Here is a 13364-nt window from a genome sequence, read left to right on the forward strand (position 1 = left end):
ATTTTTTTAACTTTATTTTCAATTGCTTTGATATTGGCTGGCACAGTGATACAATGGTTAATAATGGTGCACACACCTTCAGTGACCAGGGTTTATTTCTAGGCTTGTGTGCATTTCACTTGGAGTTTGTTTATTCTTTACATTGCTCTGTGGTTTCCCCTGTTTGCTTTAGTTTCTTTCAATGTCCCAAAGATATGCTGACAGTTGTAAGTGAGTGGCAGAAGGATGGGTTGCAGGGAAATAATAGGGCATATTAATGGGACATGTGGGAATTCAGAGAGTTGCTATAGATTTGATTGGCCAAACAGCCTTCTTCTAATATTGTCAGGAAATATGACAAATTTACATTTACATTTAAGTACATGTGGATGGCGAGTTCACATAAACAGGGATATAATCAAGATAAAATAGCCAAAAGTTATGTGAGCACCACTTGTAGGCAGTGAAGGTAGCATTTAGAGCTCTTAGTTCACCACAGATGCACGTTGCTTTAGTCCTAACTATACCAATGATCAACAATTCTTCAATTATATTCAGCTCAAGGAAACTAGCAACCATAACTTGTCGGGGTCCAGTGAGGAATTATAGCAAACTAATGGGAAAAACTGTTGATAAAGTAACAATAATCTCAAGAGATTCTGCAGATGCTGGAAATCTTGAGCAAGACACATATACTGCTGGAAGAACTCAGCAAATGAGGCAGCATCTATGGAGGGGAATAAAAGTCAACATTTTTGAGTTAAGAGCCTTCATCAGGACTGCGAAGGAAGGGATAAGAAGCCAGAATAAGAAATTGGGGAAAGCAAAGGAATTCAAGCCGGCCACACATCTTTTGCTACTAGCAAAGGAATTTAAACTGTGCACAAAAGGTTGCCATCCTCTACCTTGCTGGCACGGTAAGTATATTTCACAATTGTACACAATCTCGTTTCATTTCTGGTTTCTGATGTGGACAGTATTGACAGCGTGGAGTTTGTGATGACCTGTCTGCACATTTTAGAACTGTTTTTATTGAAGAAAATAGTCAGATTGCACATGTTGTCACTCAGCAAAAAAATTGCACAGCTCAAGATCTTTTGCGCACTCTGGTCATTACAAATTAGAGGGAACATTGCAGCTGGCAGGTGATAGGTGAGACCAGGTGAGGGGGAAGGTGAGAAGGTAGGCGAGAGGGGAATGAAGTAAAAACCTGGGAGGTGATAGGTGAAACAGGCAATGTTGAAAAGGAGGACATTGGAATATGGGAGAAAGGGAAGGGGGGGCACTGGGGGAGGCGATGGGTAGCTGAGGAGAATGCTAACAACCGCAACTAATAACACAACAAATTCTGTGTATCCTCCATAACTACTATACAGTGTACTAAAGCTGGTAGTGACTTGTGTTACACATTCAATACTGCAAGAATACTAAGGTGCCTAATACAAGAGGACATAATTTTAAGGTGATTGGACGAAGGTATAGGGTGGATGTCAGAGGTAAGTTGTTTGTTTGTTTGTTTTTACTCTGAGCGCTGAATGAGTAGAATGCCCTGCCAGGGGTGGTGTTGGAGGTAGATGCGTTAGCAGCATTTAAGAATATCTTAGATAGGAACATGGATGATAGACAATTGGAGAGTTATGTAGGAGGGAAGGGTCAGATTGATCTTACCGTAGGTTAAAAGATTGGTAGAACATCATGGACGAAATTACTGTGCTGTAATGTCCTATGTTCTACGTCTAATTTGACAGGCTGGTCTCTTTTCTGCAATATCCAGTTGTTCCATATACATAAGTGCTTATCAACCCACAAGCTTCCTAACTGAACCGTAACTCATGCAAGATTTTACAGTAGGCAATACTCTTAGAGTTTTAGGTATAAATGAAGCAACAAGAACATCTCCCAGACAAGAACGTTATTGAAATCAAAATTTACTTCACAGGAAAAGTTGCTTTGCAGATGTGAAAACTTAAACCTATCACATCAGCTTATCCATCACTGAAAAGACTACAAAATGATAAAGGTTAAACAACACCATTTTTTGCCCTAAGAATTGGAGAAGGAATGATTGCTGGAAGAGGACTTCTTACATAGCTTGAACATCCATTAAAAAAAATACCCAACAATGGCACCGCAGGATTTGTAATGGAGACAAAAGAGACCACAGATGCTGTAATCTGGAGCAACATACAATCTGTTAGAATAACTGAGCTGAGCAGCATTGATGGGAGAAAATAAATTGTTGATGTTTTGGGTCAAAACCTGGCATTAGGACCTGGTGCAGCTGGTAAAGTAGGGCTTCAATCCAAAATTTTGACAGTTACTCTCCTCCCATTGATGCTGCTCGACCTGCTGAGCTCCTCTAGCAGATTGAGTGTTACTCTAGATTTGCAAACCTATTTGGTACATTTCCATTATAGAGATATGTCTAGGAGATTGGTATTTTCCTGTCACTAGTGGAAGATGTTTGTATTGTAATTTCTTAGTCCCTCTTGCATCTATATTTTGTCATATTTAAATTATTCAGCTTCTCACTGCAGATACCAAGTATAATTATTGCTTTGTGATTTGCCTTGCATGTTATGAGAACACATCCATAAAACATGACAAGCTCAGTTAGAAACTAATCATTTCCTGAATTAGTTTCTGACTAATAACAGATATAATTCAGCTTCAAATAACAGCTTGCTGGCAATCCCAATCAAAAACGAGGTCATAAATTCATATGGCGGGGCTGATTTACATTCCTTCACATCCCCCCATCTCCACTTTTGAAGTTGGTGATTCTCATTCAGGCAAAGCTTCTTTGGTACTGGCCAGCACACTTCACCACATTGTCAGCCTTCATGCCAGAATCTGGACCAAGGTTAATTCTGAAAAGCCAATTCTATCTGACATCTGTGTGCACTCCAGGCAAAAGTTAAAAACAATCAGAAACTATGGCTGTTTATTTTCTCCTTAGTTTCAAGTTACTGAGAACAAAGGGCCAAGGGCCAACAGACTTTTTTTTCCTTTATGTACAGTAAATCTAGGCCAAATCCTTACCATTCAGGTAATAGCTTTAGTGTTAATCTATGGATAGAATTGTAGATAATAATTCAAAAATTAGTGGGAGAGCATTAAAAGAACATACAAAAAAAATGACAAAGAACTCTACCACAGACAGTCCCAAACCCAGTTGCAAAAGGAGGATTAGCAATGGGGCTAGCAAGCCCATCCTGTGAAAACCTAGAGCTACAGACATGCCAATTGAAGTGCCATTCCTGGGAGAGGTAGGATCTTCAAAGATGGGCTATACTTGAAGACCACTTGAAAGACTCGCCCAGGACAGAGGACTCTGGTAAACTGTTGTCAGCAGCCTATGCCCCAGTAGAAGTAATGACAAAAAGAGGATGTGGGTTGTGATGAGAAAGATGATCTGAGCTGGTTTTTAAAGAAAAGTTCTGTTAAACTAGGTAACAATTTTTCACATTGGCATTTCAAAAACAATCTTGAATAATCTCAGCTAATCAATGTGGTAGTAACTCCTATATATCTTTCAATGAATAACTGGCTTAGGCAAGCAAGTGCTAGATGCTATTGCTTATAAATCCACATATTTATGTTTCACTTAATTTTTACTCTTAGGATGAAGGAAGATAAAGAACATTTCAAATACATTTACCATTTGTAAGAGAACACTTCATTTAGCTGGGCAAATATGGTTTTATGTTATATATCAGTATTGTCGTACTGCATTGTTGACCTCTCTTCTTGACTATTTTGGTGATAATCCCACCTAAAGGAAGTGCATTTATAAACAAAGTTCACATTATGTGACAGAGCTCTTGGAAAATGTTTACAAGCCACTTGTACAAGCTTCTTGATCAGAAATTATTTAAGAACTCCAAATACACACCAGATCTAAAATAAAGAACTGTCAAAGCTGTTTTGCAAATAAGCAGTATATCATCCTTCTAAACAATCATCTGAATGCTGAAAATATATTTATTTACTCACAAACATACAAAATAATCTTAGCAGCTACTACAAGACATTGGCAAAGCAATGCTGGAATATTTACAAGATGCAGCCACTGCTGCTTAAAAAAATACTAATGCCTCCATCTGTCTTGTTTACACTGGCAACCGCCACAGCTTCCAGAGATAAGAGGTACCGCTGCTGCATTTGGCTCCACCATGTCCAGATCAACAGGTGAGAGCTGTCACCCAATCTTCAACCTTCATAAGGCCTTGTGCTGGAAATGTCCAACAGTACTACAAAGTAATTTGGTACCAAGTCACTCACATCAGCAATGCTTGTACTGCACAACTATCTCGACAAAAGGGAGACTGACAGGAAAGATAAGAGAGGATTTTGACTCCCTGATTACAAACAGTAATTAGTAACGAAACTCAATGTTCTTGAAATATATACTTACACAAAATGCTTGTGAAGAAGCATGTATTATAGAATATGATTTTAACCAGTAAAAAAAAACTGGAAAATCCCCATATGAAATAAAATACTTCATAAACCCAGCAGGAAGATTAACATGAAAAAATGCTGGAGGATTGAATAACCAGCAGACAGTAATTTTCTCCCCATTGTTTTGGCATTGGAATAATATGTTGCTACTAGCAGGAGACAAACAGTATGTTGCCAGAACAAGGCACTATACACAACTCCAAATGAGATAGAGGATTAGTGTGTATCACATTTCTGCACTGTGCCAAATTACAACTGCTTCCATTTATATATCACCTTTAGAATCAAAAGATACTGCAAGGGTGTTGATGGAAGCATAATTAAAGAGAAATTATTGACCAAACTGGCATTGTTTTACACCACTGTGATGAACTAAGCACATGTATGAACAAGCTGAATGAATGAATAGCAAATTGACCCCATACAAGAACAGCACAAATTAAAATTTCTCATTCTTGATTTAATATTTGTCCAGCCAAACAGCGTATATGAAATCTATACTTCTCCAAATGTGATCCCTTGTTTGTTCTCATTTGCAACTGCTCTTTGATGTGTAGTCATATTATTAATCGTCAATATCCTTAGGTTTGTCTTTCCCTCCTTTCATTTTCCATTCTCCTTTATCTTACTTGCACTTCTTTGTCTTGATTGATGTTCATCTACCACAAAACTGTCCTGTCCCTTAGCATTAATGTTTTATTTGAAAATACTTCTGTGAAATGCCTTGAGATATTTTATAAATAAGTAAATGAGTCATTGTTAGCGGTCATCAGTCAAGATATCTTGACTTTATTCTAGTTTTACCTCCATATTCTATGTTAAAATAAACGTCAGTAATTCTAAATAGAGTTGAGATGTCTACACCCAAACAAGTCATGTTCAATGTAAGCGATACAATATCATGTTGTCAAATATTTGGAGTGGATACATAAAGCCAAAGACAAGATAGGCCTTACCCCATCCATTTCTGTGCTGTGATTTCATGATCAGCAGCGCACATTTAGCTGATGTCACCAAGGATACCGAAGAGTCCACAGGATAAATAAAAAGCATCTCAAAATCATGACATGCATAGCACTTTTCAATAGCTAATTTAATCACATGTTGACCTATAGGATGATATTGGAAATTGAAAACATTTACAAAAAAAGTCTTCAACATATTCAAGGTATATCCATGATTACAAAACAGCTTTTTGTGGAAAAGAAACCACAGCTTTGTCCATCATATATTACTAGTCCACAAAATATTTAAAGGCCTGACGTAACCAACTACTCCAGATGGTTTATGTAACACAGGGCAATGGGAGATGGTTTCATTACAACTTACTCCATGGAACATTTGTTATTGCCAAACTGCAATGTCATAAACAACTTGGGAGTTCAGAAACTCAAGTTTTAAAAGTTGGTGTCTCACTCATAACAAAAAGAAAACACAAATATCACTAAAAACCAGGATTAATCTACTTCTCATCTTTATGAGAGAAATTTTGAGCAGCATCAGGAGGAGGATTTTGGCCTGAAACTATGACTGTTTGTTCATTTCCATGGATGCTGCCTGACCGGCTGAGTTCCTCCAGCATTTTGTGTATGTTGCTCTGGATTTACAGCAATTTCTAGTGTTTATGAAGAATTAGTAAGCTGGGTCGATATAAAAGGGTTGAATTAACAGTGGAAGAGATGATAACGTACTGGTTCCAGGCACATTATGCACCTGTACATAATCCAGTTTTATTGAACTATTGGGGTTTTCAATTGTCCTACTGCACTTGCCTCACGCCATTATGCCTGCTATTAGATCAAACCACACACTATACACAAATATAATAGAAGCATTAACAGTGTTTCAAAAAATTAATGAGTTTTTAGGAGTATTTCAGTTTTTTGAGGATTGGGTTATGTCTATTCCACTGCAGAGTGAAGAACCAACATACAGATCACTGATGGGTTTATTAGAATCAATATACACCACTTTTCAAAGTTTTAACAATATAGGAAAGCAATAACTGAAATCCTTATAGCTCCAAAATTCATATGATGATTGACATATTGTTCTTGCACCCTATCTATTTGGATTCAAAAAGAAATTGTCAAATATGAAAAGCCAGAATACCAAGCACTCACTAAAATCCATCTCATGCTGAGGGAAATATACAAGTCTTTTTTATTAGTTAACAAACAAGATAAAGACACGTTTGGATTCCTTCCTACAAGATTGAGAGAAGACACTGCAGGCAAAGTTATTCCATATGCATGCATCTTGGATTGAAAACAAGATACTGCCGTAGAAAGCAGATGTCCTGCAAGTCAAAGGTATTAAAAGTGGAGATTCATGAGAAGGGAGGAAATTGTAATATTAATGTTAAATCTCTCCAAGAGTTGCAGAATTGGCTACCAGTAAAAACAGCAAATTGTTTTAAAATGGGACTGTATGAATATCTGTTTAAGCTTGAGACTTAAGGATATGATGATGGACAGCAATGATTAAACACCCTTTTCAACATGACTGTTTGTTCACTGCCAACCTTTGGAAATTTTAAACTTTTTAAAAAATATATACAGTTCGATTAATTTCTGTAGAATATTCCAAGAATTTGGCCACTTCACTTTTGGAGTTGGAAATAAATTCTGATTGTTAAACATTTTCTTATGTGTGGTTATTGCTTCCAAAAAGGATTGAAAAGGGGTTGGGTGGAACTTAAAGAACTGGTTATTTTGGCCTATTTCATTTCCACAATTTCCTCTGCTATAACTTGCATACACTACATTCAAGATTGTTTATTGTCATTCTTCTGTACACAAATGTAAAGGAGAACAAAATGAAAGTTACTCTGGATCTGATGCAGCATAAAAAAATACAATAAGCATAAAACGCAATAAATACAAATACAAAAATAATTCTAGAAAACAAAATGTAGAAGTAACTGTTGAGTGTGGGTACATAGATTAGCTTACATACATAGATTCATTGTATGTACATAAAGTAACACTAGGTGCAGTATCTGTACATAAGGTGATTCAGACAGGAAATGATAAAGTGACAAGGTGACTCGGGAAAAAGGAACTCTATATTTGGTGACTGGCTTCCTGGAGATTTTACAAACTTCAAGCTAAAAACATGTGCACTCCTTTCACATGTTACAAAGAAACATAAAATTCAGGGTCTAACACAATCACTGGGGAGATAATCTAATAAGGGTTACAGGGAACTGGGCATGCCATGAAGCCAACAAACTCAGTAGGACAAAAGGTCTCCTCCTATGTTATAAGAACATATGAGAATATAATATCTGAACAGATAGGCTTGTTTGACTTCAGAGTAGTGAGTGTCAAATAGTCAAGCAGCTGACTTTAAGATGAGATTTTTAAAGGATCTTATGATATCATTAACTATAAGCATGGAATATCTGATGAATATCTTCCAGAAATTATCACTGAAATCATCAATAAAACTGAAAATATTGAGAAATTTAAATACTTAGTTAAGAAGGGTTCATAGATTCAATATGCAAAGATCAGAATAAAAGGCACTGCAATCATCATTACTGAACAGTTTTGTTAACACCCCAAAATTGTTAACATCCATTGTATAAACCTATGCATATTGGTACTTACATAAGGATGCAGTGGATCCCTGTGAACCAACTAGCAAATGGCAAAACAACACACACAAAATGCTGAAGGAAATCAGGAAGCATCAATGGAGAAAACTCCCACTGAAGGGTCTTGGCCCAAAGCATCAACTGTACTTTTCTCCATAGATACTACGTGGCCTGCTGAGTTCCTCCAACATTTTCTGTGTGTTGCTTGGATTTCCAATATCTGCAGATTTTCTCTTGTTAGCAAATGGAATTTTTTTTTAGAGAAATGGTACATAAAAAAAATTGATAACATTTGGGGAAAGGATGGAAAAAGAAAAAAATCTCAAATATCAGGAGTCGGTAGATTAATTTTGAGAAAGTAAATTCTACTTGATCTGCACAACTTCTATTGTCTTCTTGATCATCAAGCCCTCTATAATTAGGTTAACTCAGTGGTACATCTTTGAGGTTTGCAAATGGCCATTAGCCAGAAAAATTAGCTGGACTGCATCTTGTACAGTTTCTGACAGGTTTAAAAGATACAGAGTCATGCATTACTACACCCGACTGTAATATTTAAAGTTAAAGCCATTATAAACAAAAGCCTCACACTCCCTAAATGAATACTCATGATAACACAAAACATGTAGGCTCCCCATATTCAACCCTTTCACCTACAAAAAAAAGACTGAATGCACTTCTCCAAGCCATGATACAAATTGATCATACATTTTCTATCCAGTGGATTTTTCCCCTTTTTTGGGTTAATGATAGTTTGTCTTGGGTTAGATTTTGCAATCTGCAAAGAACAGTTATTGGACCAGGAATAGCAATGCCATCAGATCATCTACATATACACCATCAATTCCTCTGCTCATAATCCCATTACTTCATCTACTTGGAAACTGCATGTGGAACATGGCAGTGGGAGGTTGAGAAAGTGTTTGATGAAAGCACCGTTAGTACTGGCAGCACAGGGTTCCTGTTAAGAAATACCAATATTTATCTACTACCTTGTTCTGCAGTCCATTACTTAACAGGAAAGAAAAAAGGTCATGTTTGGAGCAGAGCTTTATTAATAGTACAACAGGTCATAGTCACTTTAAAGCAGAAATAATAATGTAGGAGTCCTAAAAGGATAATGTCTGGCAATGTCCCAATGTTGCTTATTGAAGCTAAATGTTATAAAATACTGAAAAATAAGTTTTACTACATCTAGATTTGTAGATAAATTCACTTCAGTCATGTGGTCATCAACATGGATTTCAACTTCTTTTTAAGTTTACTGGGAGAAACGGCAAGAGAATGCAACAGGGGGATTGAGGGAGGAGAGACATGAAGAGAGGAGTCTGTAGATGTAGCAATTGTGCAACTAAAGGCCAAATTATTAAGGCTGGTGATACTAGACTGTGGATGCTGGAATACGAACAGGCAAACAATCTAACCCGCAAGTCAAGCAGCATCTGTGGGAGGAAAGCTTTTTATCAAAATGTCAAATTGATTTGAAACCATACATGAGCAATGAATTATCAAAGATTGCTATCAAGAACAACATAAAAGGTGGTCATTCTGTGTCCTACAATTGAGATTCTTGCAGGCTTACCCTGCAACTTCCTAATCTTTGATAACCACCTTTTTTGGTGGGGGAGCAACATTTCTTCTTTTTTCATAAAAAACATCCAAACACATTTTTAATTGTATCTATGGAGGAAAGAATACAAGACAGTACCTGTAGAAATGCAGGATTCTCTTGGAAGTGTAAAGGAATACCACACATCACACTTTATACTCAGTACTAGACATGGAAGCACCATTTCATGTAAGCTTATTTATATAAAGCTCATGTATTTTTGGCTGATATCAAAAGATGATTATGCTGATGGCAGTGTAGCCATCATAAAATCAAGATTTCTCAGCTTTATAAAATGTGAAGTAAATTCACTACATATTAAGTAATGTGATATTATACTAGAGGGGTAACAAGCTATCATGTTTTCCCTCACAGGTTATGCTGTAATCTGAACCCCATGACAGAATCATTACCTTGTAATTTTCTGAAAGGTATCCTCTATGTATCAGTCACACTTTACAGTATTGATTAGGGAAAAAACAGGGGGTGCAAACAGCATGGCAGTGAAAAACGTGATAGTATGTCACAAAGCTAATGACCAGTGTCAGCTTTAACAGCTCTTTTTAATAAGGTGACAGAGGATCACGGCCTTCTAGTGACCCGGGGAGACCACGACCCTGTCAAACAACAGACACATGGAATCACCAAGTACATCTTCTTAATTTCCTTAATACAAAATAAAGACAAATGCGAACCTGAAGTCTGAGCCACAAATACATGTTTAAGATTCAAGTGTTTAATATGAATTTGTTCTTTTAGGATTTATAGAAGAATGTAATCTAGTGTTTGAGGGCACAGAGATAATAACAGAAAAGAGGAACACTTAATATTAAGGCACATTCACAATGACAAACGGCGATCCCTGTCAACAACTTCGCAAAGTGGCAAGATTACAGCAGCTTGAAGCTTATTCTATTAATAATGTTAATTCTTGGCATCAACACCATAGCAAGATAATTTCTGCAGGATTGCTCCCTCTGTGATTCCCTTGCTCATTCGTCCCTCCCTACTAATCTCCCTCTTAGCACTTATGCCTACCAGTGGAAACAAGGTCCATTCACTTCCTTGCTCATTACATTCTGGGCTCCAAACAGGCCTTGCAGCTGAGGCAACACTTCACATGCAAATCTGTTGGGTTCGTCTACTGTATCTGCTGTTCTCAATGTGGCCTCCTTTACATCGATGAGAGCAGACATAGATTGGGGGACTGCTCTGTCAAGCATCTTTGCTCCATCTGCAAGAAGCAGGGTTTCCCAGTGGCCAACCATTTTAATTCCAATCCCATTCCAACATGTTGGTTCATGGTCTCCTCTTCTGCCACAATAAGGGCATTCTCAAGTTGGAGGAGCAACACCTCATGCTTGGTTTGGGTAGTTTCCAACCTGATGACATGAACATTGATTTCTCCAACTTCCAGTAGTGGTTGCCCTACTCCCCTCTTCTTTTCTCCAAATCCCCACTTTGCCCCCTTTACTTCATCTCTTCTCCTCAACTGTCTATTACCTCCCCCGGTGCCCCTCCTCCTTCCCTTTCTCCCATGGGCCACTCTCCTCTCAAATTCCTTCTTCTCCAGCCCTTTACCTTTTCCACTATCCCCTCATAACTTCTTACTTATCTCTCTCCCCCATCCACTTGGCTTCACCCATCTCCTTCTAGCTTGTAGTCCTTCCCATCCCACACATTCTTATTCTGGCCTCTTACCCCTTCCTTTCCATTCCTGATGAGGAGTCTTGGCCCAAAACATCAGCTGTTGATTCTTTTCCAAAGATGCTGCCTGACCTGCTGAGTTCTTCCAGCATTTTGAATGTGTTGCTGTGGATTTCCAGCATCTGCAGACTCTCTTGTGTTAATAATTTTAAGATCCTTTTTGTTATTTGTTGCTTCTAATAAACTGATCTCTGGAGAAAAAGCAAGGTAAATACTGCAAAGGTATAAGACCACAGATACTCAGGAGTTTACTGGAGCTCTGATACAGATTTTTGCCAGAGAAATAGAAAACAACGCATTCAAAAAGACATGTATGATATCACTGGTAGAGAAATTATTGGAAAAGACTGAGGAATAGGATTTATGTTCACACAGAAAGGCAAAGACTTTTTGGAGGGAGTCAGCATGACCATGTCTCACAAATCTGACTTTCTGGCAACTAAGGCTATTGACGAAGGCAGCACAATAGTTATCATTTACATGGACTTCAAAAAGTTTTTTGACAAAGTTCCCATGGTAGCTTACTTCAGAAATGTATGGCACAAAGGATCTGAGCTGTATCAGCAAATTGTATCCAAAATTGCTTGGTGATTGAGACAGAGAGTAGTGATAGTTGGAAGCATTTTTTGAGTTGGAGGTCTGTAATAAGTGGTGCCACATGAACCTGTGCTCACTTGGATGAGATGTAGGTGGTCTTGTTAGTAAAGATTTAAGATAAAGATTAGCTTTATTTGTCAAATGTACATGAAAACATACAGTGAAATGCATCATTGGTGTCAATGACCAACAAAGTCCGAGGATGTGCTGGGGCAGTCCCAAAGTGTCACCATGCTTCTGATACCAACATAGTGTGCCCACAACTTATTAACCCCAACCTGTATGTCTTTCAAATTTGAGAGGAAACCAGAACTCCTGGAGGAAACCCACACAATCATGGGGATAAAGTACAAACTCCTTACAGACAGTGGCAAGAATTGAACCCTAATTGCTGGTGTTCTAAAGCACTGTGTTAACTGCTGCGCTACAATGTCCCTGCCACCTCTCCCCCACCACCGTTAGTCTACAGATGACAAAACATTAGTGAAACAGATCACCTAATGATTGTCATTGTGCAGCTGGGCAGAGCAGTAGCAGATGGAATTTAATCCAGAAAAGTATGAAGTAATGCATTTGGAAGACAGGCTCTAGTAGGACACAGACAGTAAATGGTAGGGACCTTGGGATGCAGCTCCAAAGTTCTCCGAAGGTACTTGGTATACAAACCTTTATAGGATGAGACTTTGAGTATGGGTTGGGATGACATGATGAAGCTGTATAAAACATTGATCAGACTGCACTTTGGCTACTTGTGTGCAGCTGTAGTTGCTATTTTACAAGATTAATCTCATTAACATGTAATTAAGAATAGACAGAGCACAGAAGAGATTCACCAGATGTTGTTTGGAATGGAGTTCAGCAGAGATGAAGCTAACTTTATTCTCAGACACACAACAATTTGAGGAGTGAATTTACGCAGATTTATAAATGTATGAAAGGCACAAAATAAGGTTAATGTTCAGTATCTTTTTCCACAGGACAGAGGAGTCTATAACCAGAGTGCAAAGTTTAGGGTGAGAGGAGAGAAATTGAAAGTAGAGCCTTTATATAAAAGAAATTGAAAGTAGATACCCCTGAGCATGGCACACAGAGTCTTTCAAATATTTGGGCATCATTATGCCAAAAGATTTGGCAAAATTATCAGAATGTAATTATCAGCCTTTATATAAAAAAATTAAGGAAGATGTGGCAAGATGGAACCTGATTCCTTTTTTCAGTCTCAGTTCAAGGATTGAGTCTATTAAAATGAATATACTGCCCAGACTATTATATCTCTTTCAGACCCTACCAATAGAGATTAATTAAAATCAATTCAATGAATGGAACAAGATGTTATCAAGGTATATTTGGCAGGGTAAAAGGCCTAGAGTTCGTCTCAAAACTTTGCAATTAGCAAAGGAAAAGGGG

General features: G+C 37.7%; 1 protein-coding gene across 2 annotated transcripts in view; it reads right to left on the reverse strand.

The window, feature by feature from the left end:
- The window catches only part of scaper (S-phase cyclin A-associated protein in the ER), a 325667-nt gene that overhangs the window by 179710 nt on the left and 132593 nt on the right, over window positions 1–13364 (reverse strand). The gene's annotated exons all lie outside the window — the stretch shown is intronic.

This window comes from Hypanus sabinus, chromosome 21 (genome assembly GCF_030144855.1).
Source record: "Hypanus sabinus isolate sHypSab1 chromosome 21, sHypSab1.hap1, whole genome shotgun sequence".
Classification (NCBI taxonomy): domain Eukaryota; kingdom Metazoa; phylum Chordata; class Chondrichthyes; order Myliobatiformes; family Dasyatidae; genus Hypanus; species Hypanus sabinus.